This window comes from Schistocerca nitens, chromosome 7 (assembly GCF_023898315.1).
Source record: "Schistocerca nitens isolate TAMUIC-IGC-003100 chromosome 7, iqSchNite1.1, whole genome shotgun sequence".
NCBI classification, from domain to species: Eukaryota; Metazoa; Arthropoda; class Insecta; order Orthoptera; family Acrididae; genus Schistocerca; species Schistocerca nitens.
Window position 1 is genome coordinate 167235605 of NC_064620.1, and position 24167 is coordinate 167259771.

A 24167-nucleotide genomic window follows, 5' to 3' on the forward strand; every position below is an offset into this window, starting at 1 on the left:
ATCCCTTTCCACACACACACTGATTGTGCGGGTACTGTACTCTATTTATGTGTACCAAAATCATTCGAGGGCCTGTAGCTACATCTGACACATATACAGACTCCATTCTATCATTTGTCAGGGGAAGTTTAACTCACTTTTAAATATACCGCACACGGACGTTATGTTGGTAGATCACGGCACATTAGCATCGAAAGCGGTAGAGGTATCTTTCATTCAAACTTCTTAATGTGATTCTTTTGTCCTATTATTATCGCTGAAGGTTATGCTAAATAAATCTTTCTCTTAAATAGCCTTTAGTATACATTTCCTCAGTTATTTATATTTCATAAAACAAGGTTTTTTTGTTAGCATTTTTCGTTTGTCAGCGGATTAGGTTCCTTCTAGTAACGGAAGACACATTGCCGACATTACTCTTTTAACAAATGGTAGTAATTTATCTAGCCGTGACAACAGGACACCAGCGAAGCGTTTCGAGAGGTTTCTGCAGAACAGTCAAAGTGCTAAAGAAAGAAACCGTGAATGCTGTGAGCATCAGTTTGGTATACAGGGTATTTTTTTGTACCGTGTAAGTAGTTGGATCGTTTCCTTTGTTCACGATAATTTTTATTTGCGTATATAACTTCTGTCAAATTTATCAGATGCCTGAGAGACACACTGTTATACATGGTGTTTCCGTAAGAGCGTGTAAAAATTTAGCAGGTCATAGAGGCTGCTCCACTGAAGAATTTCAGGACGGGAGCTTGGGGTCGGGGAAGCCAGCTTAAGGAGATAACAGGAATAAAATCACAGAACTGTGTACTCTTTTATTTACATTAGTTACAGTTGAATGCAAATACACTACTGGCCATTAAAATTGCTACAACAAGAAGAAATGCAGATGATAAACGGGTATTCATTGGACAAACATATTATACTAGAACTGACACGTAATTCCATTTTCACAAAATTTGGGTGCACAGATTCTGAGAAATCAGTACCCAGAACAACCACCTCTGGCCGTAATAACGGCCTTGATACTCCTGGGCATTGAGTCAAACAGAGCTTGGGTGGCGTGTACAGGTACAGCTGCCCATGCAGCTTCAACACGATACCACAGTTCATCGAGAGTAGTGACTGCCGTACTGTGACAAGCCAGTTGCTCGGTCACCATTGACCAGACGTTTTCAGTTGGTGAGAGATCTGGAGAATGAGATGGCCACGGCAGCAGTCGAACATTTTCTGTATCCAGACCTGCAACATGCGGTTGTGCATTATCCGGCTGAAATGTAGGGTTTCGCAGGTATCGATTGAAGGGTAGAGCCACGGGTCGTAACACATCCGAAATGTAACGTCCACTGTTCCAAGTGCCGTCAATGCGAGCAAAAGGTGACCGAAACGTGTAACCAATGGCACCCCGTACCATCACGCCGGGTGACACGCCATTATGACGATGACGAATACACGCTTCCAAAGTGTGTTCACCGCGATGTCGCCAAACACAGATGCGACCATCATGATGCTGTAAACAGAACATGGAGTCATGCGAAAAAATGACGTTTTGCCATTCGTGCACCCTGGTTCGTCGTTGAATACACCATCGCAGGCGCTCCAGTCTGTTCAAAAATTGTTCAAATGGTTCTGAGCACTATGGGACTTAACATCTGTGGTCATCACTCCCCTAGAACTTAGAAGTACTTAAACCTAACTAACCTAAGGACATCACGCACTTCCATGCCCGAGGCAGGATTCGAACCTGCAACCGTAGCGGTCGAGCGGTTCCAGATTGAAGCGCCTAGAACTTCACGGCCACACCTGCCGGCGCTCCTGTCTGTGATGCAGCATCAAGGGTAACCGCAGCCATGGTCTGTCTGTCATCTCGACTGTTAGAGATACGAGGCCGTTGGGATCCAGCACGGTGTTCCGTATTACCCCCTGAAACCACCGATTCCATATTCTGCTAACAGTCATTGGATCTCGACCAACGCGAGCAGCAATGTCGCAATGCTATAAACCGCAGTCGCGATAGGCTACAATCCGACCTTTATCAAAGTCGGAAACGTGATGGTACGCGTTTCTCCTCCCTACAAGAGGCATCACAACAACGTTTCAACAGGCAACGCGGGTCAACTGCTGTCTGTGTATGAGAAATCAGTTGGAAACTTTCCTCATGTCAGCACGTTGTAGGTGTCACCACCGGTGCCAACCTTGTGTGAATGCGCTGAAAAGCTAATCATTTGCATATCACAGCATCTTCTTCCTGTCGGTTAAATTTCTCGTCTGTAGCACGTCATCTCCGTGGCGTAGCAATTTTAATGGCCAGTAGTGTACCATCACAGACACAATGAACGTACCATTTGTGCTGTATCTTACAAAATGTGCTGAAACCGTCCGCCAGCAACCTCAGCACAAGCATGACATCGGAGAAAAAGATTCTGACGCACCCCGACAAAGATTCCTGATGTATTTCGTATCACATCACAGGCAGATATTCGGGTCTCATACACAAATGACTTTACATATCCCCGTAGGAAATAATCAAGGGGATTCAGGTCAGGTAACCCCGAAGGATAAGGAATAGGACCTCCCTTCCAATCCAGCGACCAGGAAACTCATCACTGAAATGGTTGAGGACATCCGCACTGACGTGAGGCGGTGCATCGTCATATTGCATCCACATTCTCTCACGGAAAAAAAAAAAAAAACTGCTTCGTTACTTCCTGGTAATCAGGTAATAGTTGTAAATAAGCTGGGAAACAGTAATGTTAGACAAAGCGGTAGACACGATTACTTTCATATCCGCTTAAGATGGCTTCTGCAACCGCCGGTGCCCTAATATTGCTCAGTGGGGCATTTTCTATGACACGTTACATATTTGCACGCACTTACAGAAACACCCTGTGTAATACGTTACAACAAACTGAAAGATAAGAAAGAAAATATTTAAAAAAACTACACCGTAAATATAAAAACGAGAACTTTACTGAAAATAAAACCGAATGATAATAATAAATATGAGGTACAATAATTCATTTCATTTCATAATTTTTAGTAGTATGGAAATGGAAGGCATCGACCTCTGTGTAACCTTTCAGATATTTTCGTGGAATGATTTTGGAGAAATCCGAAAATCCTGAATCACGATGGCCGGATGGGATAAATATATCTCCATTCTATTTACATAAATAACTTTCCTCGTTTACAAACAGAGTTTAGTCATTTACAATTATAACAAAAAGGTAACGAAGTCTTGATTAAACCTTTATTCACATTGTTGAGCACTGTTACGCTCATTTTAGCATGTCAATAATAGCCTACAACTCTTGTGGAAGCCTATTGGAAACTTCCTGCACCCTTTCTAGACAGTAATAAGGTCCTGACTGCATCAAAAATGCACTACTGGCCATTAAAATGCTACACCACGAAGATGATGTGCTACAGACTCGTATCACGAGCAGTCGAGATGATAGAGTTCTTATCCGCATGGCTGTAACGGATAGTGCAGCCACGTCTCGATCCCTGAGTCAACAGATCGGGACGTTTGCAAGACAACAACCATCTGCACGAACAGTTCGACGACGTTTGCAGCAGCATGGACCATCAGCTCGGTGACCATGGCTGCGGTTACCCTTGACGCTGCATCACAGACCGGAGGGCCTGCGATGGTGTACTCAACGACGAACCTTGGTGCACGAATAGCAAAACGTCATTTTTTCGGATGAATCCACGTTCTGTTTACAGCATCATGATGGTCGCATCCGTGTTTGCCGACATCGCGGTGAACGCACAGTGCGTTCACATTGGGAGCGTTTATTCGTCATCCCCATACTGGCGTATCACCCGGCGTGATGGTGTGGGGTGCCACGTCTCGGTCACATCTTGTTCGCATTGACGGCACTTTGAACAGTGGACGATACATTTAAAATGTGTTACGACCCGTGGCTCTACCCTTCATTCGATCCCTGCGAAACCCTACATTTCAGCAAGATAATGCACGACCGCATGTTGCAGTTGCTGTACGGGCCTTTCTGGATACAGAAAATGTTCGACTGCTGCCCTGGTCAGCACATTCTCCAGATCTCTCACCAATCGAAAACGTCTGGTCAATGGTAGCCGAGCAACTGGCTCGTCACAATACGCCAGTCACTACTCTCGATGAACTGTGGTATCGTGTTGAAGCTGCATGGGCAGCTGTACCTGTACACGCCACCCAAGCTCTGTTTGACTCAATGCCCAGGCGTATCAAGGCCGTTATTACGGCCAGAGGTGGTTGTTCTGGGTACTGATTTCTCAGGATCAATGCACCCAAATTGCGTGAAATTGTCTAATCAGTAGGCATTAATTTCTCATCTCAGCCCCCTCCTACCACCCCCGTAAGCTATCATTCAATCACTACTTGTAATTACTATATTTTTCGGGATTGCATGAAGGTACCTGCGATATCGTCATAGTTCAGCATGTAATGACTGAAATAGATCTTTTCCCGTATCGTCTTTTACCCAGTTACTTACTCATGGCTGTGTGTCTTCCCGTAGCCTTATCCTCAAAGCCAGGCCACGCAGGTCATTGGAACCCACCATTTCCCAAGCCAGCAAACCTCACACCCGCTACGGCACCGTTACAAATGTAAAAACGAGTGTCGGTGTCAGCGCAACTGCAGACCAAAGGCTGTGGCTTTATCTGTCAATATCACCGAATGCCTTCTCCACCTCGTCACAACAAAATCTCTAACGCTTCCACTGTACCTTATATTGTGCTTCTACTACCTTATATTGTGCTTCTACTTCGTGACGTAGCATGTGAAAGTTGCTGGATTTGGATGGGTTACTCCTGTAACTGAAATATCAGATCTGATGATGGTTCTGAATGAACCGAAACCGGTCATATGAATAAAAAATTTGCAATCAAGACGGATTTTAAGTAACTTCTACTTCGTGATATGTCACAATGTGTCTTTCCTATACTGTGTAGAAAAAGTACGTTAAAAGGACAGCACAAGAAATGAAGCATTAGGATTTATCACTAGGTCGATGATGTGGTCAGTATAGCTGAAGGACATATTCGGAACGCAAGAAGATTGGGAAGGATATAGGTCGCGTGGTTTTGAAAGGAGTGATCACAGTCTGGAAGTATAGAAAACCAAAATATGGCTTACAAAATTATACTACACCCGTTTTTCTCGAATGTGAGTCTTGTACTTTACCACTGCGTCATCACCCTCTCAGACCTGTCTTCCCACCCCTTTCCCCCACTTCCCGGTGCTAGATAAACTGTAAGAGTACTACGAAGAATCAAAAAGAAGAGAAATTTTCAGAAAACCTAAACTGGACAAGGAGACATGTTTATATATCACGTGCTCAGCCATCGACATGTAGTTGACTCTAGACACTCATTAGGTATACTACATCTCCCGAAAGACCACAGAAGATGCTTCATAAATAAAAGTGAAACGCATCGGGTGAAAAATGCTCTTTCACTGTAGTAAGCTCAAGACGGAAAAAACAATTACTGGACAAGCAGAATTTCGTCTCTAAAATAAAGATGAGTGTCATTTCCTTTTCATTTATGTGGGGTTTCACTTATTCTTCAAATATTCCTCACGGAAGTTTAAGTGGGGGTAATTCCTTTGAAATTGACACGGATGGTTCTCTGGCTCGTTTGTATTCTATCCCAGCTTTTGTTCCATCTCTATTGAGCACGTCGGCGGCGGTATATTAAACCCAAATCTTTCCTTAATACAGAAATACCAACATTTTAACATCAGTATACACAGAGACCACCAGTACCGCTGTTTCCTTTCTTGCTAACCTGAGGGGAATTATTTTGTTAGGTTTTTCTTCATGTATGTATACATTTGAAGAAAGCTGAGGCAACTTCTATCGTTATGCAGTAGTTTAGTCAACATAATCAACGAGTAAATTTTGCGAAATTTTCTACAAAGTGTATCAAAGTTAATCGCAGTTAGAAATGAATTACAGTGTAACGAAAAGGCATCAAGAGACATATCTCTTCATTCAACTGATGTTTGTGGACAGTCATCATAGGTGTAATGAAACCGAAAAACATCCGTCTGTATAGGTAACCTTCTAACGTAAAACAAAAATTAGGATTCAAGTTTCGGTTAACATAGTTACACTTTTGCTATGGTTCACAGATATGTGAGGGCCCCGAAGAATTCTTAAATAACAGAACACAGTATGAGTGGCCCAGGGAAGTATGATAGGAGCGCTGTTGTTCTCTATATATACATAAATGATTTGGATGTGGGCAGCAATCTGCGGGTGTTTACTGATGATGCCGTGGTGTACGGTAAGGTGTCGAAGTTGAGTGACTGTAGGAAGATACAAGACGACTTAGACAAAATTTCCAGTTAGTGTGATGAATGGCAGCTAGCCTTAAATGTGGAAAAACGTACGTTAATGTGGATGACTAGGAAAGACAAACCTGTAACGTTCGGATACAGTATTACCAGTGTCCTCCTTGACACAGCTAAGTTGTGTAAATATCTGGGCGCGACGTAGCAAATCGATATGAGATGGGACGAGCATGTGAAAACTCTGGTAGGAAAGGCAAATGTTCGACTTCGGTTTATTGCGAGAATTTTTGGAAAGAGTGGTTCACCTGTGAAAGAGACAGCTTATAGCTAGCTGGTGCGACCTATTCTTGAGTACTGCTCAAATGTTTGGGATCCGTAGCAGGTCGGATTGAAGGAAGACATCGAAGTAACTCAGAGGCGGGCGGCTTGATTAGTTACCTATAGGTTCGATCACCACATAAGGGTTACGGAGACACTTCCGGAACTCAAATGCGAATCCCTTGAGGGATGGCGATGTTCTTTTCGAGAAACACTGTTGAGGAAATTTAGAGAACCTGCGTTTGAAGCTGACTGCTAAATGATTCTAGCGTCACCAACATGTACTGCGCATAGGGACCACATTAAACACGAGAAATTATTGCTTATACGAAGGCTTACAGACAGTAATTCTTCCCTCGCTCTATTTTCGAGTGGAACTGGAGTCTAAATGACGAGTAGTGGTACAGGGTACCCCCCCCCCCTCCCCACGCACCATACGGTGGCTTCCGGAGTATCTATGTACATGTAGATGTAGATGTGGTCTCCTACAATGCAGTCGTGTAATAATGTATGCCCTATTCCGAAAACTTTTTACTAGCCAATCGTAAATGTTCAAATGGCTCTGAGCACTATGCGACTTAACTTCTGAGGTCATCAGTCGCCTAGAACTTAGAACTAATTAAACCTAACTAACCGAAGGACATCACACACATCCATGCCCGAGGCAGGATTCGAACCTGCGACCGTAGCGGTCACGCGGTTCCAGACTGAAGCGCCTTTAACCGCACGGCCACACGGGCCGGCGATCGTAAATGTCATTCCGGTATTTGTCAATGCGTATCGACAAATGCGAGAATCCTTGCATGTCTCTCGTTGGCATAGTCGCAGTAGACGTACTGTGTTGTTGCCTTTCTACGTATGCCCATTCTGAAGTTTCAGGTGTGTATTTGTACCGTGTCGATGACCATGACCCATGATTTTGTAATGGCATGTTGTGTTTTTGTGGATGACCATAAAACTAAAGGGAGGGAAACAGTGCAACTCCTAGCACAAAGGGGTATCAGAGGTTGACCACCATCAACAGTGTCCCATGCTCTTACTCCCCGAGGCGCTGGGGAGAAATGTGAGATTTAACTCAGAACGTTTATATACTGTCTGGATGCTATACAGGCGATGTAATTTTCTGTCTGGAAATGGATCGTAATTCTCTGCCTCATGATAGAGGACTATTGCAATATCCAGTGTTTCCGTCATTTAGCATTAACATTTGCAATCTCTCTGCCTATATGACTAAGATTTATATTATTTGGATGAATCAATCATCCTCAGCTGTCGAGGGTTTTCTTTTTTTAATGTACCCAGACTGGCGCAACGTCCTGTTGTTAGGAATAATGTAGCTCGGCAAGCATGTAAATGCTTTCTTTTCGTTCTTCAGTCATACGGATTCATACAAGTAAAATAGACAACTACAAGAGTTGTGAAGGTTGCTGACGATATTAGCGTGTTGTACGTGCACCGTAACATTCCTAAGTGCGACGAAAGAATAATTTTTAACTGTAGATTAGTCTGTGAAATCTTCAATCACGTAGAAAAACACAACCAGAGATTAACCAGGTCAGTTTGGTCATGCTCTTCGATTAATGGAAAGGCAGTGAAGGAAGGGAGAGAGAAAAGGCCTGCACATTTTGCCTATCTCCCCGAGTGGGTTTTACATTTTTGTGGAAGCAGCTCATTCAGCTTCCTAGTTAGACTTTCTGGGTTTGAAAATGCTAATAACATTTCAAACTGGACAAAATAATTTGCGAGATTATAGACAGAGGCACTCCGAGATGGCTTTTCCGTGTATCGTTTATCACTGGCCGAGATAATTAGCTGAGCTGTATAATTAGCTGCATACGTTAGTGAATGTCGGAACGGGTCGCCATAGAAAAGCAAGCCGAGACTATATCACGCAGCTGTCAATTACTGCAAGGGTCTCGAAACCCTCTGGCTTCTCCTAAAAATCCTTCGTTCAAGCGTAACACGATACATTCTTCTATAAACTCATTTTAATAAAGCCTTTGAAACTCCGATTTCGATTAGTTTGGCTCTCCTGAAGGTTAAGTGTTTATTCATCAGAATACGACTCATATGACATCATTGGTTTCTTATGGAAAGATTTCCACAATAGCAAAATTCACATTTCAATTACGTAGTGGAACCAATCACCATCTAACAGTCTTTATTCTGTCGAGGGAAAAATGTAACAAATTTACTTAAGAGACCGCCTACAGTACGCTTGTCCGTCCTCTTTTAGAATACTGCAGCGCGGTGTGGGATCCTTACCAGATACGATTGATGGAGTACATCGAGAAAGTTCAAAGAAGGGCAGCACGTTTTGTATTATGGCGAAATACGGAAGAGAGTGTCACTAAAATGGTACTGGATTTGGGGTGGACATCATCAAAACAAAGGCGTTTTCCATTGCGGCGGAATCTTCTCCCGAAATATCAATCACCGACTTTCTCAAAAATGGTTCAAATGGCTCTGAGCACTATGGGACTTAACATCTGAGGTCATCAGTCCCCTAGAACTTAAAACTACTTAAACCTAACTAACCTAAGGACATCACACATCCATTCCCGAGGCAGGATTCGAACCTGCGACCGTAGCAGTCGCGCGGTTCCGGACTCAAGCGCCTAGAACCGCTCGGCCACAACGGCCGGCCCCGACTTTCTCCTTTGAACGTGAAAATATTTTGTTGAGGGCGACCTACATAGGGAGAAACGAACATGATAATAAAACAAGGGAAAGATGTAGTTGTCTACGCACACCCACCCTATCAGTCTGAGCTCCCGGCAAGCGTAATTCAGTTTTCTTGTTTTATCAATGATGAGAAACCCATACTGCGAGTGTGTGAGTGACAACAGCCGGCCGATGTGGCCGAACGATTCTAGGAGCTTCAGTCTGGAACCGCGCGACTGCTACGGCCGCAGGTTCGAATCCTGCCTCGGTCATGGATGGGTGTGTTGTGGTGTCACCGCCAGACACCACACTTGCTAGGCGGTAGCCTTTAAATCGGCCGCGGTCCGGTAGTATACGTCGGACCCACGTGTCACTATCAGTGATTGCAGACCGAGCGCCGCCACACGGCAGGTCTAGAGAGGCTTCCTAGCACTCGCCCCAGTTGTACAGCCGACTTTGTTAGCGATGGTTCATTGACAAAATACGCTCTCATTTGCCGAGACGATAGTTAGCATAGCCTTCAGCTACGTCATTTGCTACGACCTAGCAAGGCGCCATTATCATTTGCTATTTATCTTGTGATGCATTTACCGTCAGACCGACGTTCACCAATAATGGATTAAAGTTAAGTATTCCAGAAGCTACGTACATTATTTGCTAGTATCCATTACTTGACCTGTTCCAGACCTCACGCCAGCCTGCGTGAGCTTAACGCGTGCCTTTCGGCTTCCTCTCATTGTGGGTTGGCGCTCTGGCCAATCCACAACATATGTTGTCCTTAGGTTAGTTAGGTTTAAGTAATTCTAAGTTCTAGGGGACTGATGAACTCAGATGTTAAGTCCCATAGTGCTCAGAACCATTTGAACCATTTTTTGAGTGACAACAATTTGCACATATCTTTACAAAATTACTGAACGACATATCAGCTTCTAAATGCGCGTGGTAAATGTGTTTTAAATTAAGATTTTCCTGTTTGAATGCCATAATTAGGTTTGCATTATCCGTCACCAGCTGTTTTGGGATTCTGGAATATGTCTGACTTAGATAAAATACCTCAACAGCCATATTGCAACCAAAACAGAAATATCGTCGAATTTGGTCTTGGGTTTCCAGAACAACATCTGCAAATATGAACACTGTGTTTGGTATTACTTTTTCTTGCGGTGGAGGGATATCACTGCTCTCACTGAATGTCATATACGTCACACCATCTACACACTGCTGTATCTCTTGTAATTGGGCTCCTTATAGATGTGTTACCAGCGACATGAGAACATTTGTCTTGCTGCAGTTGGATGGACCTACAATTATTGCGCGTATGCTGTTGGGAAGAAGTACGCCATTCTTCTTCCGATCTTCTTGCACGCCGTCACAGCTCCAGTCGCTTACAGCAAAGTGTTGATGGTTCACCCACTCTGCCATGATATCGCCTGCGTCAGGTACTGGCGTGCAACAGGCTTTTACAGAGAATTTAATTTTCTGCTGTTGCATGTTTACAGTGAAAATACTGGTAGCAACAGCTTTAGTACTTGCAATATAATGAGAGGTAATAATTAAAACACGTGCATGGCTATATAGACTTTTATTCAGTAGACACACAAAGGGTGTACGACATCAACAGGTTCTTTATCTTACACTGGTACAGAATATAGAAAATAAAGCCTTCTTGATAGCACAGAATTCAGCATATATTCCTCTCAAAGTTATCGGTAGTACGTAATTTCTGTTGGCACCATATTGGCCCACTGTTCGAAGTCATCTGCATGCACACTGTTTGTATGGAGATACTTTGCAATGTCCCAATACACAGCTTTAGCCGTACGGGGTAGCCACGCTGTCTGAGGCGTCTTGTCACAGTCCGGCCGGCTCCCGCCGTCGAAGGTTCGAGTCCTCCCTCGGGCATGGGCGTGTGTGTTGTCATTAGCATAAGTTACTTTAAGTAGTGCGTAAGCTTAGGGACCGATGACCTCAGCAGCTTGGTCGCATAAGACCCTACCACAAATTTCCAAATTTCACAGCTTTAACATAAGCCAGCCAATTATTCAGTCATTCCAACACAATGTAAATTATTCGCCTAAAGGTCTGAAAATGTATCGTGAAATATTGTTTTTGACCGATCTGCGTAAGAATTCAAAAGCCAGAACAATGTGAAATACAAATCCATTACAAAACCTGTATTGGATGGTGAAAAAATAGTAGTGGTGATGGTATTGATATTCAGTATAAAAGAGTGAGCAATCGACTCCAGCACTATATATATTACGACGATCTCAATGAGCTAGTAGATTTGGCTATGACTGCTCATGGCACCAGTTGTCGCTAGTAATACAATTAATTCGAATGAGGTTGTTTCAGTAATTTCTGAGTTTGCAGACAGAGTTATCATCGAATAAGTATGGAGTGTTGTAGATGAATGGACGTATCACCTAATTTCACATGGAGTGCAGAGACATTGTACACCGTTGTAATGGACAGAGTTAGAGAAGCACAGCAAATGTCTGAAGGAGGACGGCTCGGATGATACTCGATGGTCAATTGCTGCTTGATGTAGGCTTCTGCACGGACAGCTCATCCATTTCCATTTCCGTAAACCGCTCTTTAACACTTTTAGCTGCATTCTCGATCTCTATCACAACACATCAGTCTCTGTGTGCGGATGCCTCTACATGTAAACGCTTCGAATTACTAGAAGTTAAAATTATACACTGAAGTAAAAATTAGTGGAGCACATGACTGATCTGTTATCTTCTCATCCACTAAATCCTCACTTAGTCCATGCAGTATCACTGGAATATTCTACAACGGCCTATATGATGGCGTCCAGTACCTACCCGTGTCATGCTGAGTAGGATGTCTGGTGCTTTTCAGCCAGTCAGGGGCTGGCAGGGTGTCATCAACCGACAATAACAGCTCAGTGTCCTGCTCCAACAAGCTGACCAGGTGCGCAACAAGATCCCAGGGTGCTGCCACTGCTGTGGGGCCCAAAGGGCTGGACATGTCGTTGCTGCAGACTGCGACAAGCTAGAGGACGTCGCATCCACTGATGAGCAAAGAAGAAAAACAGTTAAAAGCGGTAATAGCAGCACAAAGACTTCAACTTTGTCGGCCGATGTGGCCAAGCGGTTCTAGGCGCTTCAGTCTGGAACCACGCGGCTGCTGCGGTCGCAGGTTCGAATCCTGTCTCGGGCATGGATGTGTGTGATGTCCTTAGGTTAGTTAGGTTTAAGTAGTTCTAAGTTCTAGGGGACTGATGACCTCAGCAGTTAAGTCCCCTAGTGCTCAGAGCCATTTGAACCATTTTTGAACTTCATCCTCCTCACACAACAGTAAACACAAGCATTAAGCAGGGGGTACTTTCTCTTCTGCTGCTTCTTCCTATTCTGCTGCTCTTATGGCTGGGCAGCGCTGGACGATCACGGCTGTCGCTTCATCCTGACATCAACTGAGGCTGCAGAGCTGCCGCGCCCGCTTTATACCCCAATGTGATCGGATGCTGTGTTCCTATTGGCTATGGCCAATGTCAAGGGCCTCTGGTGGCATAATTATGAAACAGACCAGTTTCTTGGACCTCTGTATCAGAGGCAATGTCTCTTGTGAGGTGGAAAACTGCTGTGCATTTCAGAAATGGAAGACAGTTATAACAGCAGCATTGGTCTGCCTGACTTGAAGAATGCATGTTAATACCCTTCTGCTGCATAGCCATTATTATTTCTCTTCTACTTCAGACACTCGTCCAACAAAACTCCTTTCCATTCTGCATGTAGGAGGCTACGGGTGCAGTCCTCGGTTGTATGCTAACAGGCAACGTGGCTGTTAAACTCCTCCCAGTCAGACAGCAGCACCTCTTCAATAGAACACATTCCACCCTGCAGCAAGGATGGCAAGCGAGTGATGATAAAATGAGAGAACATTTTCGTGGAAAGGGAAGTGGATGGAGATGTGCAGTTGAAGCTCTTCAGTGGCTTATATCACATATACGAATATGCTTCCACTGAAGCAGATTAGCATCAACTACCCAACTCTTCCGTTTGTAAAGACTGAATGCTTCATATGGAATATCTTGGCAGTCTGCACATGATCTTGAGCATGTATTGGTTGCAACATGTATATTGGTTCAATCCTTCAGCATTGTAATTGTTTTGGACTGGAACGCAAGAGCAGAGAAGACTGTGAGACGATGTCAGCCAATAGCACGCTGACTAGGACAGCACAACGACAGTAGCAGCCCCTATACAAATGGTTCAAATGGCTCTGAGCACTATGCGACTTAACTTCTGAGATCATCAGTCGTCTAGAACTTAGAACTAATTAAACCTAACTAACCTAAGGACATCACACACATCCATGCCCGAGGCAGGATTCGAACCAGCGACCGTAGCGGTCGCTCGGTTCCAGACTGTAGCACCTAGAACCGCACGGCCACTCCGGCCGGCTAGCCCCTATACAAAGAGAATGTAAGCGCTGCTCCGCGAGGCCTCGGCCGCAGTAGAAGAGCCACACTAGAATACGAGCTGTATTGCAACGATTTAGCCGTGACTTGTGATCTATATTACTTGCTTCCATGGAAGTTGTGTATATCGAAGGACATTGATTATTTGCATGTCGCCAATTGCTTGCGACACCTCTTACAAGGGAACCTCCCCATCGCACCCCCCTCAGATTTAGTTATAAGTTGGCACAGTGGATAGGCCTTGAAAAGCTGAACACAGATCAATCGAGAAAACAGGAAGAAGTTGTGTGGAACTATGAAAAAATAAGCAAAATATACAAACTGAGTAGTCCATGGGTAACATAGGCAACATTAAGAGTGACGTGAGCACAGGAGCGTCGTGGTCCCGTGGTTAGCGTGAGCAGCTGCGGAACGAGAGGTCCTTGGTTCAAGTCTTCCTTCGAGTGAATATTTTTTTATTTTCAGACAATTATCAAAGGTCAGGCACTCACACATAATCAACTTCGCTCTCCGAAATTCTAGGACATGTTCAGATTTGCTTGGACATATGCAGGATTTGACGGTCTACGCACGCAAAAATTTGAAAACGTTAAAAACATATGTTTTGACAGAGCACAGAGAAAACTGTGCGACTGTGAAACTGTTGCATTCATTTGTTGCAGTTTATGTGACACACTCTTATGTTTTCATCATTTTTTTGAAAATGATTATCACATCCACAAGAAAACCTAAATCGGGCAAGGTAGAAGAATCTTTTTACCCATTCGCCAAGTGTGCAAGTTAGGTGGGTCGACAACATATTCGTCATGTGACGCACATGCCGTCACTAGTGTCGTATAGAATATATCAGACGTGTTTTCCTGTGGAGGAATCGGTTGACCTATGACCTTGCGATCAAATATTTTCGGTTCCCATTGGAGAGGCACGTCCTTTTGTCTACTAATCGTACGGTTTTGCGGTGTGGTCGCAACACACAGATGCTAAACTTATTACAGTGAACAGATACATCAATGAACGAAAGGACAGATCGTAACTTTGCAAAAATAAAGTAAGTAAAATTTCCGCTCGAGGGAAGACTTGAACCAAGGACCTCTCGCTCCGCATCTGCTCACGCTAACCACGGGACCACGGCCCTCCTGTGCTTAAATCACTCTTAATGTTGCCTATGTTACCCATGGACCACTCAGTTTGTCTATTTTGCTTATTTTTTCATAGTTCCACACAACTTCTTCCTGTTTTCTCGATTGATCTGTGTTCAGTTTTTCAAGGCCTATCCACTGTGCCAAATTAGAACTAAATCTGAGGGGGGTGCGATGGGGAGGTTCCCTTGTTAGTAAAAAGGCCAAGTTAAGTATTGTCAATTTTATTTACTGTAATAAACTCCATTAACAAGATTTGCTTGAATCGTTGTCTAGCTATCCGAGAAAACAGTTTCCTTGAGCAACGTTTATTAAACGAGTGGGCAGGATCCTACATTGCCGACGTGTTATAAGAAGAACCCAGTACCTGGCGGCCAGAGAATTTTCTTTTGTGTTTTGCTGGCACCTTAATTCTCTCTTGTCTTTTCTTTGCAGAGGTGCTTACTTGCGGGGTCAGTCTTTTATCTTGTTTTTTCTAAGCAGTGTTTTCGGGTTGCTGTTGCAGAAAATTTTCTTTGCTTTTGTATTTATTTTTCTTGCATGCCTTGTCTGTTTCTTGCATTTGCCTCTTCCAACATGCCCACCCCACCTGTACCACCCATTGCTCAGGCGCCACAGCCACCTGTGTTAGATGCAACACAACTAATGCAGACGTTTCAGTTCCAGACTCAGCAAATATGTACACTGCTCAACATGGTGCAGCAGCTACTGATCAATTCTGCACGCCTGACGGAACAAGCACCAGTTACAGCAACATCTACAGCTGTACCGCCTTTTCGGCAGTTTCGTGAATAAGAAGAGGACGCCCACATAATTGCCCACATAATTGCTCACAACGTACCAGGTTTTAAAGCCATTACTTTCTCTCGACAGTAGGAAGTGCAGTGTCCAGACTAATCCAGAAACTGTTCCCTAACGCCACTCCGAGTGAACGTCCGTATAAACAGGTTGTAGATTCGTTAACTAGCTGTTATGACCAACAAGTGAATGTGGTAGCAGCAAGGTATCAATTCTTTAACTGTAAGAAACAGTTGGAACAAACTTATCAAGAGTGGATAACAGATTTACAGTGTATGATGAGGACACGCAAATTCAAATGTGCTTGTGGTGCTTTATATCCAGATTTATGTTGCGTGATGAAATCGTGTACAATGTACCTCATGTCAAACTCAGAGAACAGATTTTGAAACAGTAAGATCTATCATTTCAAAAGGTAGTGCAAATACTAGATCAGTAAAATTCAGGTGTCCTGTCTGCTGATAAATCTGAGCAGCCAACAATTTGCTGTGTTGAGTCCCTTGTTTGCGACTGGCCCATTCTGCAGGGACAGCTTGTGCTCGCGACGCCAAGTAAACAATGCACCACGCCACATAAGCAGCTCACTCAACAGGCGGCTACATAGGCGAGCAGAATTAAGCCTTGCCCTCGCTGTTATTTATGGCACAAATGCCAAGACAACCCCTCCCGACAAGCCCAGTGCTATGCTTGTTGCAGGAAAGGATATGTACAATCTGTATTTTTGCAACGGAACAAACATACAAATTCTGTCCACTCACAAAAATCTGGTCACAAGGCCAAAGTCATTAATGCAGTATATTCAAAGTTTGCAACTGCCATTAGCAAAACTGGCAAGCATGCAGTTTCTTCGGTGATATGCCAGTCCAACAAACGTTTTGTTCATTTACTTCTTTGCGGGAAATGTGGCAAATTTCAGTTGGACATGAGTGCCTCTGTCACATTGCTAAATCGTCACACATATGAACCGTTAGGCTACCCTTGCCTGTCTAAAACTAGCGTGCAACTAATGGCTTATAATGGACCAGACATTCCCATTCTCGGAAAATATACTTTGCCTGCCATGTATCGCTCACATACACAAACAGTGACTTTTACGGTGCTACAATCACGCGATTTTGCGAACATATTTGGTCTTGATTCATTTCATTTGCTTAGCTTTAACATTCAGGACAATATGTTGTCAGTGTCTGCATTCCATGCACAAGAAAGTGTAGCTGGCTTGCTAAAATGGTTCCCAGAAATGTTTTCTGAAGGTTTAGGGAAGGCTAAAAATTTTGTTTCACGTATTACTCTGAAAGACAAAGCTCAGCCGAAATTTTGCCTCGTTCCTGGTAATGTGACAGAACTGCAGTCAGTCTTAGGGAAAATGAACTATTATATTCGGTTCGTACCAAATACTGCACAAATCGCAGCTATATTGCATTGCTTGCGTTGCAAGAAAGTCCCCTTTGTTTGGACAGATGAGTGCCAAGTGACGGATGATTATTTCACTTTGATCCTGACAAATCAGTTGTATTGCAAGTTGACACTTCCTGTTATGGAATCTCTGCAGTGTTTCACACAGAATTGGTGATAAAGACAGGCCTATAGCTTTTGCATCAAAAGTGTTGTTCAAAGCTCAGTGTAACTATTCCCACATTGAGAAAGAGGCTTTGGTTATTATGTATGGTGTCGTCAAATACCACCACTATTGGTATGGCAGAAAATTCTATTTAGTAACGAATCACAAGCCTTTGCAGTCATTGTTTCATCCGATGAAACCGGTTCCTGCGTGAACTGCCCAAAAATCGCAAAATTGCTGTTGTCTCAATACTAGTACGAGATGATGTATCGTCCAATGGGTAAATACCGTCATTCGGACGCACATTCAGGTCTTCTGATAGGCCCTAATACAGACTTTTCTCCTTCTGCTGCATCTCGTTGTCACATAGAAGCTCAGGGTTTTGTATTGCTTCAATCTTTTCTGCTGAACTATAGAAAAATTGCACAGGCTACGCAAGCTGATTCAGATTTGAACGTACTTTCACACATCAATGCCTCATTCCTTACACAGCATACAGAACTCTGTAATGTTCTGATACTTTGCACGTTGGCATAGCCTAGCTATATAGAAGGCTGCGATTCTTGTCCAAAATGACAGTTCGAAAATGTTCAAAGGTGTATGAAATCTTATGGGACTTAACTGATAAGGTCATCAGTCCCTAAGCTTACACACTACTTAAACTAAATTATCCTAAGGACAAACACACACTCATGCCCGAGGGAGGACTCGAACCTCTGCCGGGATCAGCCGCACAGTCCTTGACTGCAGCGCCCGAGACCGCTCGCCTAATCCCGCGCAGCAAAAAGACAGTGGACAGTGTCCTTGGTGTAGTAACTGTAATACTGCTTTAGGGAAAGCAGTATTACAGTTACTACACCAAGGACACTGGGGAATTGTTCGTACAAAACAGTTAGGGCGTCGACACTGTACTTGGTGGGGTGTGGACATCCAAATAGAACAGATGACGTTACAGTGTCATGCATGTGCGGAAAATCATTCCCATCTGCCACAAAAATTTTCTACTTGGCCTATCAAAATTGTACCAGTGCCACCATTATCCCACTACTCATATTATCCTCTGCCTATAGGCGTCACTGGATGTGGATATGAAGGGGCATGTGTCAGTACACTGCTCTCCTGGCCATTGTAAACTCTCGTGGTGCGACGCATAGGCAACAAAATTTGAAGATTATGCCCCTACTCTATACCCCTTCTGCTGCTCTTTCCAGAGTGAAGCAAAACAATAAAATCGTGCAACTATAGGGTTTCCTACTATGTGAAGAACACCAAGGCCCATTTTATAGCCTTAACCAACAGTGAGATACAAAAAAATTATTTCTCTTAATTTTAGTAAGTTTTAAATTGATCATTCAGGCAGAGGCATAGCAACTAGGTTGGCTGAAAACGAATGCAGCTGGAAGTTGCACAATTATGGCTCCACATTTGCTGAGCATTTACTGAGTGAGGGCCACAGCAACCACCCACAGTCCCATGTTCTTCACATAGCAAACAAAGGCCAAAAGCACGACCTGTTGGAAGCCCTGGAAAACATATGGTCCACACACTTGATTTAATGTGAAACGACCAAACCCAGCTCACTACTTCCTCTCTTCTAAACATCACAAAACTCACGCAGTTTTCTAGTGCTTGCCACATTGTATGTTCCTTTATTTCCTCCATTTTTTGTGTTTATTTATTGTACTGTGTTTGCCTATGTACTCCATACATTCTATTGTTACTGTTGTTAAGTCTGTCTTTTAATCTTATTTCTGTATCGCTTTACATATGTATTACTTCTGCAAGCTATTCTTTAGCACTCTTCACAAGTATTTTATTGGAACTGTTAATTTTAATTCTTATATAGGGATGATTTTTCTTGTTTTACTCGCTTTGTATTTATGTACTGTTCCTTTTTTAACTTTTTAATTGCATTATCGCTGCACCGTCAAAAATGACATGAGCTCTGATCATACCTCACTTTAGATGAGTAACACTTACAAATATTGTACATTCTTTGGGAAAATTATTAAAGTTTCATGATGGTCCTGTTAAGCTGAAAACTGGTTAACTAAATAGATTAATCCTGTATAATATGCACAAAAATCTACTTTTGTAGATTTTTACATTTACTTAAAGATTGCACTGCGCCTTCTTCCGACGCAATATATTATCAAAACGTATATTCCGCGATTTTATTAGTTAGCAGCTGTTTTCGTCTGTGGGAGTTTCTGTGGATGACGCCTAATTGCAGTGAATACACGCTAGTATGTGACAGAGGATTCATAGAATCCCTTCTGACTATTTCTCGACCATTCCAACAACGTTTGTTGAAATAATGGTGTAAGTCTTGTATTGCTGCACAGCTGTAATCAACATTAGAAACAATTACGAAGCGAAACAGATAGAACACCTTACGAAATATCACGGATCTACTTACAAAGAAATAAAGACAGTAATTGAAGCAGAAACAAAACGAACTTTATACTCTTGTTTCCATCTCTACACTGTCGGACACACTAACAATAAACATGAGACTTAGATTTTTAGAAACGACAGTAATGATAACCAATCAAAACATGAACCCATCGGAAGCTTGGACTCGTTCGACAATATGTGTTATACAGGCTTTGCAAAACGACCTTAACCGAAAATATTTACAAGAACTCGAAACAAAGAGCAAATGATAACATAAAGCTGTAAACAAGTAACAGAAAGAGAAAAAAAGTGAATGTTCCACATACATATGTATAACTGCATACAGATGCAATACAAACCCAATAATTTCATTGTGTATAGGTCCACAGCCGGAGGATTGTTATTGAAGACTGAAACCACATTAGCACCCTCAACTCATCAAAATTTTTAAGCTACGTCAAAATGGCTTTAGTATGGAAGAAAAACTAGTGCCACAATCAACAAAGGGTGTTTACTGTAGTCTGGAAACGCGATTTTGAAGAACAGGTACACAACTTGACCAATATTAATCCAGGATATTTAGGAAAAAAGATTGAGTATCCACCAGTTATAATTTGGGATTTGCGGATACTGAGAATACATTTTCGTATTTCAAGAGAGATTGAATTTAGCTGCATGAATTTTGGTGGGAGAAGCCACAGGAAGTACGTGTAACCACTCTTTTTTCAAGAGGAGGTTAAAACTCTACCTATTAACGTCTGCGTAACTTTGCTCTGTTTTCCTTCTGTTCAACAGTAAAACAATATCTCTGTCGTATTGTAAACTATACACGCTTTTCTCGTCCCTAAATACCTGTTCTTTTTTTTTCCTTACATCTTACCTGCTAAACGTGTCCTATTATTCCCCGCTCTTTCTCTGATCCGTCAACTTCTCCTACACATGTGATTGGTTCTGCACTGTTTCTATATATTTTTGTTAGGTGTCATTGCTTACATTCGATAAGAACATAATGAGGAAATTACTTACCACGGTGTTAATAAGACTGACATTTCTTAAATTTCTCATATTAATTACTAGATTTGTTATCATATTTATCTATATAAATAAAAATATAGAAGTTCATTTGCCAAAACCGTAAATCCCCGAAAGTCTTTCAGCGATTGCTTTGAAATATTGAAATAACGTTGCATTTGAATACACGCGTTTATTTATATACTTCTGTGTGTTATATAAATAATACACTGAGCGAAAACCATTTTAAAAAATTATGGGCGGTTTCACGGCACATCGAAACAAATATTTTTCTGTAATGTTGTTCTTTCCTCTGAAGTTTTTTTAAACCAGTAGAGGGAGTTTTCTCTTCACCAGAATTAAACAAACAAGTTTCAGTTCTTTACTACCAAGGGACAACAGTATTAACGCAACACAATTACTTCAGTTACAGAAGAAGTTCGAAGTTCCTCCACTGAGGTCTAAACAGAGGAACACCGGTGGGTCATGTTTTGTCTGGCACAGTCAAAGACTGTAGAAGTGTAATTAATTCGTACTGCTGTTGCTATCCCGGCAACATGTCTCATCACACAAACTTGTTCAGAGGGGTCAAATATGGAATGGAGTAGGCCATGGTATAGGACCACAACTGCCACTCCACTTTTCTGGAAATTGGCGGTGCAAGATCGAAGCACAGGACGACTGAAATGTTCTGACGCCCCGTGACACTGGAGCCACATACGTCGTCTTGTGGCGGTTGGTATGTCATATAGAAACTAAACTCAGGCAGTGCTCTGGCGAGGAAACGGTAATAATGTTGTTGTTGTTGTTGTGGTCTTCAGTCCTGAGACTGGTTTGACGCAGCTCTCCATGCTACTCTATCCTGTGCAAGCTTCTTCATCTCCCAGTACCTACTGCAACCTACATCCTTCTGAATCTGCTTAGTGTATTCATCTCTTGGTCTTCCTCTACGATTTTTACCCTCTACACTACCCTCTAATGCTAAATTTGTGATCCCCTGATGCCTCAGAACATGTCCTACCAACCGGTCCCTTCTTCTTGTAAAGTTGTGAGCAATAATGTGCTTCATTTAATAACTCAGGTAAGATATATAGGCCAGTTAAACATTCGCCAACAACACCTGCCTAAACGTTCATGTAGAACTCGCAATTGATGTGCGCGAGTTAATGTGGCGTGAGTTATTAACCGTTCGTAAAACATGCGAAATGTGGAGGTTGAAGACCCCATCACGCCCGAACGTTGATTCCTCTGTAAACAGCACAGAGGACGGAAACGTAGGATGAAATTGACACTGTTCGAGGTACCACTACGAAAACTGTGCTCTGAGTGGATAATCATCCGGCTCCAGGTTGCGCATACGTTGTAAGTCAAATAGATTAACAATTGCTCATGAAGGACGTTTCTTAAGTTCTTCTAATACGTCCCTAAGTTACGCACAATTGCAAAAAAAATGCTGACAGGTAACTATGACATCACAGAAAAACGTTTGTTTTGGTGTCCGTTGCAACCTCCCAGAGTATGTCGGTTTAAATAATTTTCACCCTGTCCGAGAAGTTCTTCATCGGTTTGATTTTTACACAATACTCTGATGAACATTCAGACGGACACAGGCTACATATTTTATATATACTGAAACGTTGCTAGCAAACAGGAGAGTTGTATTTATGGCTTGTCAGCTTATAACTAGAATACTACTACAGAATCTGAATTTGCAGTAGCAATAAAGTACATTCAAGGTCAGAGAGAAGGGAAAGGGGAAAGAGGAGATGGACGGAGGTGTGCAGGAGGGAAAGGACATAAAAAGTGGAAAGGAGAATATGTACAGGGAGGGGAGGGCAGGAGGAGATGGAGAGAGAGGGGGAGGAGGAGATGGACAGAGAAAGGAGGTGATAGAGAGGGTGGAAGGACGATAAGATGGACAAAGAGAAGGGAGAAGGAAATGGAGAGAGATAGGGGGAAAAGGAGGAGGAGATAAAGAGGTGAAGGAGGAAATGGACAGAGATAGGGGGAGAGGGAGGAGGACATTGACAAAGAGATGGGGAGGACGAAACAGAGATGAGGAGGAAGGAGATTAGGGCATATATCCAATTCCCATACATACGAGGGGGGACCCAAAAGTAACCAGAATCGTAATGCTGCACATCGTGTACTTGTAGCAGGCTGCGCCGCCAGAGTGTTGTAGTAGGAGCTCTGCTGAGTCATTCTGCCACACGGCGTCACCCAACAGTGAGAAGTGTGGTTTCTTTGGCAGTTCTTTGAGTGTGCGTACAGTGCAGACGTGACACGAGGAAATGGCTAGTTCTTACGAACAACGTGCGGCAGTTAAGTTTTGTTTCTTGCTCGGCAAGAACGCAGCAGATACTGTTGCGATGATTCAGACAGACTACAAAGACCATGCTCTTAGTAAAACGCAAGCGTACGAATGGTTTTCTCGGTTTAAAAAGGGAGAAATGGTGGTTGAAGATCAGCCCCGTTCCGGTCGACCTTCAACTGCTCGAAGCCAAGACAACATCGACAAAATCCGTGATATCAGTGAAGATCGACGTAGGACAATCGACCAACTCGAGAAACTTGTCAGGGTTGTCCTGGAGCTCAATTCAGCGCATCTTAGCCATCGATTTGGGGATGCGAAGAGTGGCAGCAAAATTCGTGCCGAAGCTTCTTACCAGAGATCAAAGGGATCATCGCGTTCAAGCCTGTTTCGAAATGTAGGACGCGTTCAAAGATGATCCACATTTTTTTCAACAAAATCATTACAGGTGCTGAGTCATGGTGCTATGGGTACGATCCAGAAAGTAAACAACAGTCATCACAATGGAAGTCACCTGGCTCATCTCGACCAAAAAAAGCTCGACAAGTGAAATCGAATGTGAAAATGATGCTGATCTGTTTTTTTGACATCAAATGGATCGTACACTCTGAATTTGTCCCTGAAAACCAGACAGTAAACCAACAATTCTGTTCGGAGGTTATGAAACGGCTTCGCAGAAGTTTGTCGCGAAAACGTGGGGGATTCTGGCGTGCGGTTCCGGCATCACTACAACGCCCCGCGCACACAGCTCTCAGCGTTCGCCAGTTTTTGGCCTCAACGGCGCCCTATTCGCCGGATTTAGCACCCTCAGACTTCTTCCTATTCCTGAGGATGAAAAGAAACTTGTGAGGAAAGCGTTTTGCGGATGTGGAAGACGTAAAACGCAATGTCATGAAAGTGCTAGCAGGTATCAAAGAGGACGAATTTAAAAGGTGCTTCGTACACCGGAATGAACGTTTGGACAAGTGTATTAATGCTAATGGAGAGTACTTCGAAGGAGATTAAGGTTGTATTTGAAAACAATAAAGTATATGCTTTCTAGAAAGAAATTCCGGTTATTTTTGGGTCCCCCCTCGTATTAGGAACGTCTGCTTTCTCTTTTCTTTCTTTTCCAATTTATTCAAATTGACCAACACTAACACGTTGCCGGGAAAAGCTAGCTGGGTGATTGCAGTATTATTTTGTTACTGTTGTTTAAGTATAACAAAATATTGACTCAGTAA